We start from the raw sequence: 14,869 nt of genomic DNA, 5'->3' as shown, positions 1-14,869 counted from the left end.
GGTATACGATTTCTATGGATTTTTTCTATTGTTGTGTAACAAATGAGCACAACTTTTGCAGCATAAAACCACACATGTTTATTATCTCACACGTCTTAAAGTCTGCTTACCACAGTCAGTCTTAAGGAATAGATAAAGAGGTGTGCGTGGGTGGCTTAGTTGGTTGAGCATCTGATTCTTGATTTCAGCTCAGGTCATGATCCCAAGGCCTTGGGATCGAGCCTTGTGTCAGGGCTCTGCCCTGAGCATGGCTCCTGCTTGGGATTCTCTCTCTCCCTCTGCCCTTTCCTCTCTCTCTCTCTTTCTCTCAAATTAAAAAAAAATATATATATATATATATCAGATTATATTAAATTTATACATAATATAAATTATATATATTACATATATATAATATATTAAAGTATAAATTATATATGAATATATATTATATATTAAATATATAATATAAATATATAAATATATTTAAATATTATTATATATTAAAATATAAATTATTATATGTTAAGATATAACTTATATATTAAAATATAAATTATTATATATAAATATATTTATATATAATATAAATTAATATATTATATTAAATAAAAATATATATGTTAAAAAAGAATAAAGAGAAAATATAAAATGATGCTTACTATATAGAATAAAAATTTCATGAATTTAAAATAATTTGCATGTATCATTAAGTCCCAATATCTCTATGAGGTAATATGTGTGCCTTCCACATAGGCAAATGAGAATTTTAACTTTTTCATATTTTAGAGCCCCCTAATCGAGCTAGAACGTAGACCTCTCAAGTCTCAACATGTAATTAATCCTTCAGTAATAGTAACTTCCTCTAGAAATACTGTGAAGTTAAAATTTTGGTTCTTTGAGATTGCTTTTAAGTACCAGAATCACTCAGCACACACCTTTTAAGCAAAAACAAGTTACTGAGAATTAATTAAGCCCATAGTTTCCATTTGCATGCATTGAAATTCATATTCTTCTGGACATATCTTGGTATATCAACAAGGCTTCAGATTTATAAACCCAAAGATTTCGTGAACTTTGCTTTATTTTTCTTTTTCAGGTACTCAACGGTATCCTTATCCGATCACACTTTATTTTATAAAAATTCACACGGAGATGTTCACCTCTATTTTCATTTTTTTAATGTTTATTTATTTATTTTAAGAGAGAGAACAGAGGAGGGGCAAAGAGAGAGGGAGAGACAGAATCGCAAGCAGGCTCCAGTCTGTCAGCACAGACCCCGAGGCAGGGCTTTATCTCATGAACCAAAACCAAGAGTCAGATGCTTAACTGACCGAGCCACCCAGGCTCCCCATCGATCTTTAAATTATCCAAAAAGGCGAGCAAGAACCCCTCTCCATGGCTTTAAGAGTAAGTTTACATTGGCATTATGGCAAAGTATAACTTGTTTAATTTCAATGGCCCTGTGTCCTTTTTCTTTGCTATCACCCTTAACTAGGTACCATAATATAAACATTCCTTGTTATTACACTCTTTATCCTCTACACAGATAAGCCCTGGGATTAAAAGGCCATGTTCTTAAAGCAGAGAAAATACAGATGTTTTCACTCGCCCGTTACTGCACACAGCAGTGGTATTAGCCTTTTAGCAGTCTACACCACATTAGCAATCTGAGTGTTTTTTGAATCAAAGCTGAAATTTGTAGTGCCTCTAATGTGTAATGAAGTTGCATATTTTTACCGTGCATTCACTCAAGCATATGGGTTTTATAATTGAACTCAAGAGATTGTATTTTGGATTCACTTCTGCTCTAATAGAAATGTACACGTACCAGTGCTTCTGTCTCTATTTGGAGACACAATCTGATGCAGTTTGGTCATCTATTTTAAAGTGTAGGTATGCTTTCATTACTCTGTTAAAAGGCTAAAGTCAGGAAAACTTAATTATGCAAAATAACCTTACTAAATAGCGAGCAGTTTATATTATATCCCCGTATGGTCATTTTTAAAGAATTATATGATGATACGAACTAGCAGTGCCCAGAACAAGTATCATCGGAACAAATATGCTTAATATTTTTGAGGAGACACGGAGTTTTAAAATATCCATGTAGTTCTAGTGTTACTGCTTGTAATCAACTAAGTTTTCAAATAAATGTTCCTATTTATATGAATGTTTAAATTATAGATTTTAGGAACACTCAAATTACACTCAGAAGCAAGTATTTCCAGACTTTGCTACTCTTACAGTATCCTTTTTTATTACAATTGAATATCATTGAATCACATTTGACAAAAGAGTGGAAGTAATCAGAAAATTCATTAAATCTTTTTAGATCTCCTTTAAAGCTGTGAATTAAAGTTGGACTTTTGGGTAAGTTCGTAGTTTATGGTTGTCATCTGTATAAAGTGTCAATTCAAGGGCTATGATCGTGTAAATTAAATTTGAGTGGTTTTAAATTTTTTTCTTTCACTTACTTTCCTGCCCCTATGTGGAGATGTACCTACATATTTTTCTCAGATGTAATCACACCATTAATTGAGACAGCCATTGTTATAGTCTTCTAATCAATGAAAAGAAATGAACACTACGGAGATCAAAACCATGAAATGGACATTTTTAGTTTAAAATTATTTCCTAGAGGGGCGCCTGGGTGGCTTAGTCATTTAAGTGTCTGACTCTTGGTTTCTACTCACTTGATGATCTCTCAGTTTCGTGAGTTCGAGCCCCACATCGGGCTCCAAGCTGACAGTGCAGAGCCTGCTTGGGATTCTCTGTCTTCCTCTCTCTCTCTCTCTCTCTCTCTCTCTCTCTCTCTCTCTGCCCCTCCCCCACTTGCACTATCTCTGTCTCTCTCAAAATAAATAAATAAACCTTAAAAAATAAAATAAAAATTTCCTAGAATGTTGTTCTTAAGATATTATAATATTTCATTAGGAAATAAATGGAGCACATATTTGCTATTTCAAGATGAAAACATAAAAATCACTGAAATTTCTTGAGCATTTATCACTCTCAAGTGTTTGTTTCTGTATATTCCTATACTCTGCTGTGTTAACTTATCACATCTTCACAACAACTTCATAGAGAAGTAAGATTATTTTTCAAATTTCAGAGAAGAGGAAACTGAGGCACAAGAGGCTAAATGACTAATAAAAGGTAAAGCTGAGATTTAGCCCTGGAAGTCTCTGGCTCTGGAGAGCTGACATCCCATCTTCAAGAAATTAGCACCAACTTGAAACAATCTTTTAGTGACAGCTTTTCCAGTGTATTTTGAAGAAAATGTTTCTCTTGATGAAAATTATAAAAGGCAGGGTGCCTGGGTGGATCAGTTGGTTAAGTGTCTGACTCTTGATTTCAGCTCAGGTCATGATCTCATGGTTTGTGGGTTTGAGCCCCGTGTCGGCCTGCACTAATAGTGTGGAGCCTGCTTGGGATTCTCTCTCTCTCTCTCTCTCTCTCTCTCTCTGCCCCTCCCCTGCTCTCAAAATAAATAAATAAATAAACCTGAAAAAAAAGAAAAAAAAAGATTATAAAATTCATGTTTGTCTTATCTGCTATTGAACTGCACAAAAAATTTACAGGAAATGTCCAAAGTCTACTCTGTTTTTATAATGCAACACTACCACGTAAGGTCAAAATGATCATATTGGTTCTTTTGCATTAATGCCATTTGTTCACAGCTTTCTTCCTAGTGTTTTTCCATTGCTTCTTAGCTTTTTTCATTTCTCAGTGTTGAAAATTTGTTTCCTCTTTTGTTCTTCACAATCAATACCACTTCCCTTCCCCACAACTACCAAGTAATGACAGTAGATATCCTTTAATTGCTCAGCCAACTATTTTGCTCAAACAATTATATTTATTAAAATAACCAAATTGATTTTCTGTCTATAAGAAAAGACATTTTGAAATCTATAGGCTTCTTGGTCAAAGGTTATGTCAATAAAATACTCAGTAAAGTGGAGATTTGGAAATCGTCCAATTAATTTGATCAATAGAGAGACAAACTCAATATATTAAATCCTAAAGGTTTTTTTCTCTTCTGAAATACTGTGTGCAGACTACAATGATACCATCAGCCAGATAATCTCACTGCCACTTGTGTTCCATGGTTCACTCACTCTTCAGTGTTGTAAACAATTGATAGGCACCACCAGTTTTCTCAAAGTATAACCCTTCTCGACAGTTGGTACACAGTTGAGAAGCAAGGCGATTGTAGGAAACCTCAAGAAAATGTGTAATTTAACTGAATTATAATTATTATCCTAATGAACTCTCTGACTTGTCTTATAAAAATATGATAGGGCACCTGGGTGGCTCAGTCAGTTAAGCATCCAACTCTTTACTTTGGCTCAGGTCATGATGTCATGGTCCTGAGATCGAGCCCTGCACCGGCTTCCACACGGAGCATGAAGCCTGCTTAAGATTCTCTCTCCCTCTCCCTCTGCCCCTCCCCACTCACTTTCAAAAAAAGAATATGCTAATTAACATGAACTTCTACATGACTTCAATATCAATATATGATTTTGACTTTAACATTCTCAACAGAAAGCAGAGATTTGCACGGGGATTTTTGCCCATATCTATTTCACCTGTTTTGGAACTTTGCCTTGTTGAGGTTTTAAGCAGGAATTCAAAGAACCAAATGGTAAATCAATTTTAAAATGTTGTCCTGCCTTTACAGCAATCGCAGTGACAGAGAGTTGCTCCATTTCACTCTCAAGGGTTTTAAAACACTAATCATTTTCAAGAAGTCCTCCCATGTCCTGTACCTTCTATTTCATGATGATATCATGAATCATCTGAGATCATGTTTTGCGCTGTGAGAAAGGACAAATTATGTGTAATGAAGAGTCTACTGTTATTCTATTAATAGCTATATTTTCCCAGGGAAAATGATGTTTTTCATTCAAAGTAGGAAAAAAAATGTTAACTCAGTTGGTTTAAGCCAAAAGCCTTTATTACATTCACTGTCAAAGAAAAGATTTGGGCATTAATGCATCATTTTGGACTCTGGGACTCTAAAAAAAATAATCAACTAATGGGGGATTAATCACCTATTTATGAAAGTGTCTACTTACGAAGAATAAATGGCACAGAATGACTATACTTAAAACAGTCTAAAAGTAAGTGAAAGAGTGAGGCCAGTGTTGTTTTTTTTTTTCTTTCATGTATTCATGACACTGTGTGATTATTTTACACATTAAGCTGATTTGTGACTACTGAAAAAGCTGACCCGTTCCCAGAAAATGAGAGTACATAGCAAATATAAGGAAATCCAATACGAACTTTCTGGGTCTATTAGTATGCAGATGAGCCTTCCTAATTACTTCTTAATGTTTTCTATAAGTCATCAAAAAATGCTAATACATCTGTTGAGCCCATGTTTGGACATATATCTATATGTTAAGATACAGAGGGAATACATAAAAATAGAGTATATGATAATACCTATCTCTTTGTTTTTTTTTTTTAAACTTTTTTTTAACGTTTATTTATTTTTGAGACACAGAGAGACCGAGCATGAACGGGGGAGGGGCAGAGAGAGAGGGAGACACAGAATCGGAAACAGGCTCCAGGCTCTGAGCCATCATCACAGAGCCCAACGCCGGGCTGGAACTCACGGACCATGAGATCATGACCTGAGCCGAAGTCGGATGCTCAACCAACTGAGCCACCCAGGCGCCCCTATAATACCTATCTCTTAATGCCAAGTCATTTAACTCTGTGGATCTAATAGAATTTGTGAAGTACACATGATCTTTTGTTTTAACATTTTGGTCCAATTTTTGGCCTGTTTTCTCTTTCTCTGTTCCTGCTTTGTGCCAGAATAATGTCCAAAAATACCACATGAATCTACCATCTGTTCTTATTTAAACCTAAAGCAATTTCCCATAATAGTATTTAAGTCATATAGATATCTTGTTGTCTTACTTTTAAAGCGCATTCCTCATACGTATGTATAAGTAGAAATATAATTGGTCTACGTGGTAGGCGCTAACCAAAGAGAACTTTTAAAACCATGATCTGTGGGGCGCCTGGGGGGCTCAGTCGGTTGAGCATCTGACTTCGGCTGAGGTCATGATCTCACAGTTTGTGAGTTCGAGCCCCACGTCGGCTCTGTGCTGACCGCTCAGAGCCTGAAGCCTGCTTCAGATTCTGTGTCTCCTTCTCTCTCTGCCCCTCCCCCACTTTGCTCGGTCTCTCTCTGTCTATCAAAACAAACAAACAAACAAACAAACAAACAAAAAACCCAACCATGATCTAAGGAAGGAATAGTTATCTCACCCCTAAGATACAAAATTAACTCCATATTTAGGAAAACATTTTTGAATAACGAAAAGTTTTCCATTTGAATATTTGGCCTGATAATACTGCTAAAATAATCCTATCAAGAATCACTAAAATTTCGGGAGAAAAGGAAAGAAAGGATTTCTATGCTTTCCAAGTTTTTCATTACATTTATAACAATAAACTGGAAGTGTTCCATTTTCCAAAATATTACCTAAAATACAGAACCAAGGGAAAAGTACAAAGGAAAATTAGGTTTATAATTCACGGTGAACATATCAGATTTGCTACTAAGGTTTATTGAAACAGGTACTATAGGTACATGGGTAAGAGACCAAGCAGAAAGTCAGACACCCCAGTAGGTACTACTAACAGAGGGCATTTGATAGAGAAGATAGATAGGTGTTCAAAGTCTGAAAGAGCAAAGAGGGAAAGCGGATAGGAAGGGGTCAACGTTGTAGAAAGACAGCACCTTTCAGTCTAGAGGAACTAAGTGGGAGAAGCGATGATACTAGAAAGTAGAAAACTGAAGCAGAAGCCCTTGTGGGCGAATACTTGAAACTCTGAGAGTGCATCCATGGCTACTGCTCAGACCGCTGAGGGAAGTGCCCGACAGCTCAGATGTGCCCCTCTGAGATGATGCCTTGCCGGGAATGCCAAGTCTGGTGGAGATAGCAGGTGAGGGCACAGCTGGTATTTGGCAGGTAGGGGGTAGGAGGAAGCACAGCTTGTATTTCGATCACTGAGATGCATGACCCAGCTGGTGCTCCGACCGCTGGAAGGCACGGGGCAGGTCGTGCTGCAAGCGCTAAGAGAAATTGGAAGCTGGTTGAGAAGAGAATTGGAAGAGAATTGGAAGAGAAATTGGAAGAGCCTTCCAGTCTCTTCTACTCTTGGAGGCATACAGACCCAAGCAGAAATGGTTATGGACTCATTGTGTCTTCCTCTTGCTTTCAAATAACTCTCCAGTTCCAATTCCTCCTTCCTTCCAGCCACCGGTGACCACTGACCTACTTTTTGTTTGTCTGTGGATTTACTTATTCTGGATAGTCCGTAAAAATGGAAACACACAGTATGTGGCCTTTTATTGTGGCTTTCTTCACATAGCGTAAAGTTTGGAAGACTTGTTTATGTTCTAGTATATGTCAATGCTTCATTCATTGTCACAAATGAATAATATTCCATCGTGTAGTTATGCCATATTTTGTTTATCCAGTCACTAGTTCATGGACATTTGGGTTATTTCTACCTTTTGGCTCTTATGAATAATGCTGCTATGAATATTCATGTACAAGTTTTTGGGTGAACATATGTTTTCAGCTAGAAATCTAGGAGTAGAATTGTTGGATCTTATGGTAGCCCTACTTTAATTTTTGGGAGAGCTGCCAAAATATTTTTCAAAGCCAGCTACTCTATTTTATATTCCCAATAGCGATGTATGAGGGTGTCAGTTTCTCTGCACCCTCACCAACACTTGTTATTGTCCATGTTTTTTATTATAGTCCTAATGGGTGTGAAGTGGTATCTTACTGTGGCTTTGATTTGTAGTTACCTAATAACTATTTTGAGCATGTTTTCATGGACTTATTTGTCATTTGAACATCTTTTCACGGGCTTATTTGTCATTTGTGTATTTTTTGGACAAATCCCCATTCCTTTGTCAATCTTTTTTTTTTTTTTTTCTTTAGGCAGAAAGAGCAAGCCGGGGAGAGGGACAGGAGGAGAGATAGAAAGAATCTTAATGCAGGCTCCATGCTCAGCATGGAGCCCCATGCAGGGGCCCATCCTGTGACCCTGGGATCACGACCTGAGCTGGACTCAAGAGTCAGACGCTCAACCAACTGAGCCACCCAGGCGCCCCTCCTGTGTGTGTTTTTAATTACATCACCTTTATTGTTGAATAGGAAAAGTGCTTTATATATTCTGGATACTAGATTCCTACCAGATAAATGATTTGCAAATATTTCCCCATTCTGTGGGTTGACTTGTCAGTTTCTTATGTGGATCTTTTGAAGAACAGGAGTTTTAATTGCGATGAAGTCCTGTTTGGCTATTTTTTTCTTTGGCTGCTTGTGCCTCAGGTGTCATAATTAAGAAATCATTACCTAATCTAAGGTCACAAAATTATCTTCTAAAAGTTTTGTAGTTTTAGTTTAAATTCTTACACTTAGATCTTTGATCCATTTTGAATAAATTTTCATATATGTTATGAGGTAAGGATCCGACCTCATTTTCTTGCATGTGGATATTCAATTGTTTGGCCCCATTTTTGAAAAGCCTATTCTCTCTTTCTATTGAAAGAGGCTCAAAATCATTTGACAATACATGTATAGCAGATTTTCCCCTAAACTCTCAGTTCTAGTCCAATGACCTGTATGTCTGTCTTTATGCCAGTTTCCACTCTGTCTTTTTTAGTTATGTTTTTAAGTCTTCATCTTTTACAGTTTTACACTGGAGTGTATTATAAATAAAATAATACAATGTGTAGGATTTACTTGTAAATAATCCAAGGGTTGAGGGTGATAGAAATGGCTAGATATAGATACACAAGTTAAATAACATTGGCCATATGTTGGTCGTTATATCGTAGTTACTATATATGGTAGTTACCATATGTTGGTAGCCTGGGTGATGTATGCACAGAAGCTCTTTACACATCCTGATTTTTATATATTTTATATTTTTTATAACAAAATATGAACACAGTACCACCACCATATTATAGGTCTGTAGGAAGCAAAGGAGTAACTTGGATTTACTTTTCCCATGCACATATGCTTTCCCAGCCTATATCAGGAGATGTATATATTTTTCCTACCCATGAATCCTGAGAAAAAATGGTCAAAAAATGAAGAAACAGAGGAAAAACATTATAATTTTTTTTGCAAGATTTAGAGCTTCACAATCAATATACAAACATTACTGGCAGAAGAAATCGCTGATGTCCAATTGAAAGCAAGAGGAGAAAATGCAGACAGGGAAGTGCAAGGTTAAGGTTGACATTTCTGGATCCAGGAGAGGAGCATATTGGAGAGAAATAGTTCAGGTCTAACCCAACTTACCTGTAATTGTTGTCATGTTGTAAGCATGCTCCTGACCCTGATTGCTGTTAACAGGTTGGTTTTTTGTTTGTTTGTTTTTGTTTTTTGCTTTTGTTTTTTTGCAAATAGATAAATGTTGATACGATTGTTTACCTAGTGTATTTTATGCAAATCCTATGAGTGATTTTCTAAGAAATAAGTTTTGGAACCAAACTATATTCTTAAGCTAATAATTTTGACCGAGCATACTGTGTTTTGCTGTCAACCTTGCTAGGATGTTTGAATGGTATGTTATTTCAGTGCTACCCAATAATGTTTCCTGGCATTCCCCAGAGACCAGATATGTGCTGTGGCTCTTTGTAAATATCTGAACAGAAGAAATGCAAATAGAAGATGTTCTTATGGACTATTTCAACAGTCTTTCAACACGAAGACTAGAAGATGTTTTTGTGGAGTATTTCAACAGGAATTCAGAAACTGATCCAAAATGTCTATTCACAAAAACAATATTGATATCAATGACAAAATCCAAATCCGAGTAAGCAAACAAAATATTTTCACTGTTAGAAAGTGAGATTTATGGAGCAGTAGGTACACTAATCTTAAAGAAGCTGTGGACTTGGGGCGCCTGGGTGGCGCAGTCGGTTAAGCGTCCGACTTCAGCCAGGTCACGATCTCGCGGTCTGTGAGTTCGAGCCCCGCGTCAGGCTCTGGGCTGATGGCTCAGAGCTTGGAGCCTGTTTCTGATTCTGTGTCTCCCTCTCTCTCTGCCCCTCCCCCGTTCATGCTCTGTCTCTCTCTGTCCCAAAAATAAATAAATGTTGAAAAAAAAAAAAAAGCTGTGGACAAATTTGTAACAATTTGATCAACATTATTGAAAAATGAAATTTTTATGCACTGAAAAAGAGCAAGATACATAATAAAAGAACAAGATCATGCAATAGGGCAGTTAATGCTTTGGGGGTTTTATTTATTTTTTTATTTTTTTAATGTTTATTTATTTTGAGAGAGAGAGAGAAAGAGAGAGAGAGAGAGTGAGCCAGGGAGCTGCAGAGAGAGGCAGAGAGAGAATCCCAAGCACTGTCAGTGCAGAGCCCAACATAGGGCTCCATCCCATGAGTGTGACCTGAGCCAAAATCGGGTCAGATGCCTAACCGACTGAGCCATCCGGGCACCCCGATGCTTTGTGGGTTTTAACACTTCATTTTAAGGAAGATCATTTCTAATTATTAAATATGTGTGGCATTATCTTTCTGTGAATTAAATAATTTGCCATTTATTTGATGTGAATGCTATTTTCTTTAATGTTTTCTGACATAAGGTGTTCCTATCAGATAGAGCTCGTTTTTACACGTTATTGCAAGACACAATCCTGCAAAGCCATACTTTTATTAGTATATCGGTTTGTTACATTAAATCTCTGAAAGTATAGTGTAAAAATGGCTTACAGTTCATTCTCATTCATTATCACAGAAAATGTATTATAAAAATAGAGGGAAAATTATGATTTCAGGACTCCCTGAGAATTTCCAGGAATTCTGGTTTCTCATTCCAGAATCTTGATGATAATTGTCTGTCAGGAATTTGGAAATACTGTTTGGAAATATATTCTATTTTGAAGGTGACGAGCTATCGTATGAAGACCAGAAGCATGGAGGTAATGGCGCATTATGCTCCAGAAAGACAGTGGCCTAAAGCTAGGAAGCTTTTAAAAATGACAAGTTACCCCTCAGAATGAGTTAATGGATCCATTCCTCAGACAGACCCAGACACTCAGTGGGAAAGAACACTTGGTAAAAGACCAGACTTTTTGTATTTCCTGGAATGGGAGCTCAAAATACGATTTGGCCATTGTGGAGTAGGATGACCCCTTAAAGGTAGAACATTCAAGAACCTCTGAGATTTGGAAAGAATTTAAGTTCTGAAAGTAAGAAGTAAGTGAGCCTTAGATGTTCAGCCTGCAGGAGAGAAGAGGTAACTCAATTACTGTTGTATAGTGTGTCCAAAACGGCCCTTCTTGACTACCTTGGAAAGTCTGACAGAAGGCAGTCGAAGTGGCTTCAAATAGAAATAAGAAAATCACTATTAAGTGTCAGGATGACACCTATTGTAGAATCTCCAGCTCTTGGGATATTGAAGAAAAAGTTGAAAATTACTTATTCTGAGCAGTAAGATGCATCTCTTCGAAGTAGGGCAATTGGGCTCTTTATGCATCTTTCTAAAAGTCAGAATTTGAGGTTGAGGTTTTATTTACATTAGGCTACAGGCCTAGTGAGCTTCAGATCTTTTTCCTGTGTTATTATTGAATAATTGAATCCATCCATTTAAACATAAGTCGTCTTGAAATTTAAATCAGAAGAAATATTAAGCTTAGTTAAGAGTTTATTTCTCTTCGCTTAGGACATTGTTGGTGGAAGGTTGGGGGAGGGGTGGTGCGTGTGTGGCCTGGGTGGCAATGTAGGACGTAGGGAAAAGGTGATGTTACATATTTATGTCACCAGCCCACTATCAAACAAATTCTTGATGAAAAACATGAGGCGATACTTTGGGAACATGAAAGATTTAGTGTATCTTCCAAGGCGGTGGTTCTTTCCTTATTAGTCAAGATGCTGAGGCTCAGTGACCATTTCATAGATACAGCTGACATTTTGCAAATTGCAAACAAGCATGGGCAAGCTACTTTATTTTCAAGTGATTTACAGAGGCAGAAAGAGAATATCATACCCACAAATATGCTTACTTGAAATAGAACGTTTCCATTCATTTTTCACGTGAAAAGTTTTGACAGTGGAAGTGAACTGACTTTGGCAATTTTTCTATTTGCCTTTTAATACTCGCTGCTCTTTTACAGAGAAACTTAAAGTTCAATTAAGTGTATTATACCATGTTGAAATTGTATAACATTTAACTAAAAACCTAAAAGCAATAATGCTTTTCAAGAATGGAAAAGAGGTATAATAGTCCATTAGAAGTGGATTATTTGTGTCATTAAGGAGAATGATTATGTGCTTTGGAATGAGAAAACACACTGAAGAAACAGAATTTGATGGTGAGCGAACATTTGGTTAATAGTTATGCAGCATACATTCAAGAGGAAATAAAGATATGTGTATGAGACTAATAGACAAAAGAATTTGAAACACAAGTTGCATGTAGCATTAAAACCCAGTTATTTCTGGAGAACCCATAAGAAGATTTTGCATCGGTTCGTATCATCGTGTTAATATTCATTTTTCAAATATATCAACTTTGAAATATAATATGCCATTTCCCCTGCTATTAGAAACTTAAATGGCTGCCATTGAAGGATTTATAGTGGTTAATCCAGATGCTCCCCAATTCGTCAGTCAAAATGCAAGTATGTCAGTCACAACCCATATACACTCCTTCTTCTGTATTATAAACCATGATTTCATCTCCATCCCCAACCAACCCTGAGACTTGAAACATAACCTGCCGATTATGTGGAAATGTACAGAATTGTATGGGATTAGGGATGGCTGGCTGACTTAGGTGTGGGTGTATGTAATGCATATACGGGTGCTTACACGTGAATGATACTTACTTTCTTCCCCCCCCCCCCTTAATTATTGAAGTAACCAATGGCCAAAAAATTCAGGAACTAGTCTTAAATAAGGAGTAATAGGAAGGCATAGAGGAACCTCCATACAGGTGAAAACGTCCCTTAAAAATATGACTATAGGTCTTTTTTTTTCTTGTTGGAAAAATTAATACATCATTGAAGATGAAACACTCAGAATTACTAGGAGCAGAGAAAAGTATTTTCCTTTTGATATTCTCAAAATAAAGATAACGAAATCACCCTATTATCTTAACCTTTCGTGTGCCTGTGTGTGTGTTGTTTTGTCTTAAAAGCCCAAAGGAGGGAATCACACACACACACAGACACGTATGCATGCACAATAAAATGAGGTGAGATGAGGCAGCACAGATACGCATCGTCAAATAAAAAAAAATGTTGTGGGGGTGCCTGGGTGGCTCGGTTGGTTAAGCGTCCAACTTCAGCTCAGGTCATCATCTCACGGTTAGTGGGTTCGAGCCCCATGTCAGGCTCTGTGCTGACAGCTCAGAGCCTGGAGCCTGCTTCAGATTCTGTGTCCCCCCCCCCCCCCCCCCGTCTCTGCCCCATCCCTGCTTGTGCTCTGGCTCACTCTGTCGTTCAGAAAAGAATAAACATTAAAAAAATTTTTTTTTTTAATTTGTGATGTTTACTTGTACCCTGCATTTGAGCATCACCAAGAGACTGTCTTTTCCAGATTACTTAAAATTTTACTTCGTGATTTCAAAATTTTATCTTATGTTCTCCTGTTTCATAACATCTGAACTCTAAGTTTCCAGAAACACTCCTTCAGCCTCAACTTTGTGGCTTCTAATCTGCTGTGATTTGGGAAATCGTATAGTGTATCTTGCTCTAATTGTGTCCAATATCAGATGAAAGAAAATAGGTCTGGGGCGGGGGTCTAGAGGGCTCGACATTCACTTCCTACTAGTTCTTCACATGGCCCTGGATGATCACTGAGTTTCGGTTTTTTTCTTCTTTTACAGAAAGAGAATCCAACACGAGGCTGGATTCCATGGTCTCTAAACTCTTTGATAGCTCTGGGATTTGTTTTGGTTCTCCAAGGCAATTTTTTTGTTGTTATTTTCTGATTCCTATTTCTCTTCTTAGTTTGCTGGATAAGTGACCTCCTTTTGAAGTGTTATTGTATTTTATTCTCTCAATTATTTAGTGGCAAGATCTTTCCTAAGAATCCAAGTTGAAAATGAAGCTTAAGAAATAGATTGTATAAGCCGCCCTTCTGTGCCATTTTAAAACATTCCATAGGTGTGGCTGCAAAGATTTACGATAATATACTTGTATTGCCCCAGCAAGTCACATGAAATCATCAATAAATATTTGATGCTTGGATGAGGGAATGAACATGTAACCAAGTAGGTCAGGTAGTATCATGTATCAATCAGAGAATAGGATTTACATTTTAACAGCTTTTCTATCATTCTTTATTTGTTTAGTTTACAAACGAAAGCATACATTGTCCTTCCTTCTAAATTTAAATGTAGAGTATTCCGATCCACGTGGACAGAGACTAATTCTTTTGACAGAAGTTATTTTGCGTTCAGTTATTTGTTAGTGTGCTTTTCCTGAATATTCCATAACCTAATACTGTAAATGAGAGATAGTCATTGCAATGTATGCCTGTTAACATATATGCATATGTTATACAGATATGAATATGAATGAGGAAATGACTAACAATGATTAGCAGTTTATTAAAAGGATTATTTTTTATTAAGTAGCTGTGTGCACTGAACCTAATTTCTTTCTTTTTACAACTTCCCCTTCTATTACAGGCTGTTAAGCTCAGAACCTAGATCAGCTAAGCAGCAGACTCAGTAACAGTAAATGAAGTGCTGTGAGCTTACATCAGACTAATTAGTCTAAGGGATAAAAAAAAAAAAAAAGAAAAAGAAAAAAGGATGGGGGAAGGGTTTGGGAGGACTTTTCAGGTTGCTTTGTGAAAGGCAGTTTGCTTAAT

This window comes from Leopardus geoffroyi, chromosome A1 (genome assembly GCF_018350155.1).
Source record: "Leopardus geoffroyi isolate Oge1 chromosome A1, O.geoffroyi_Oge1_pat1.0, whole genome shotgun sequence".
Lineage (NCBI taxonomy): Eukaryota > Metazoa > Chordata > Mammalia > Carnivora > Felidae > Leopardus > Leopardus geoffroyi.
The sequence above is the reverse complement of the archived record's forward strand: the minus strand, read 5'-3'. Positions refer to the sequence as shown.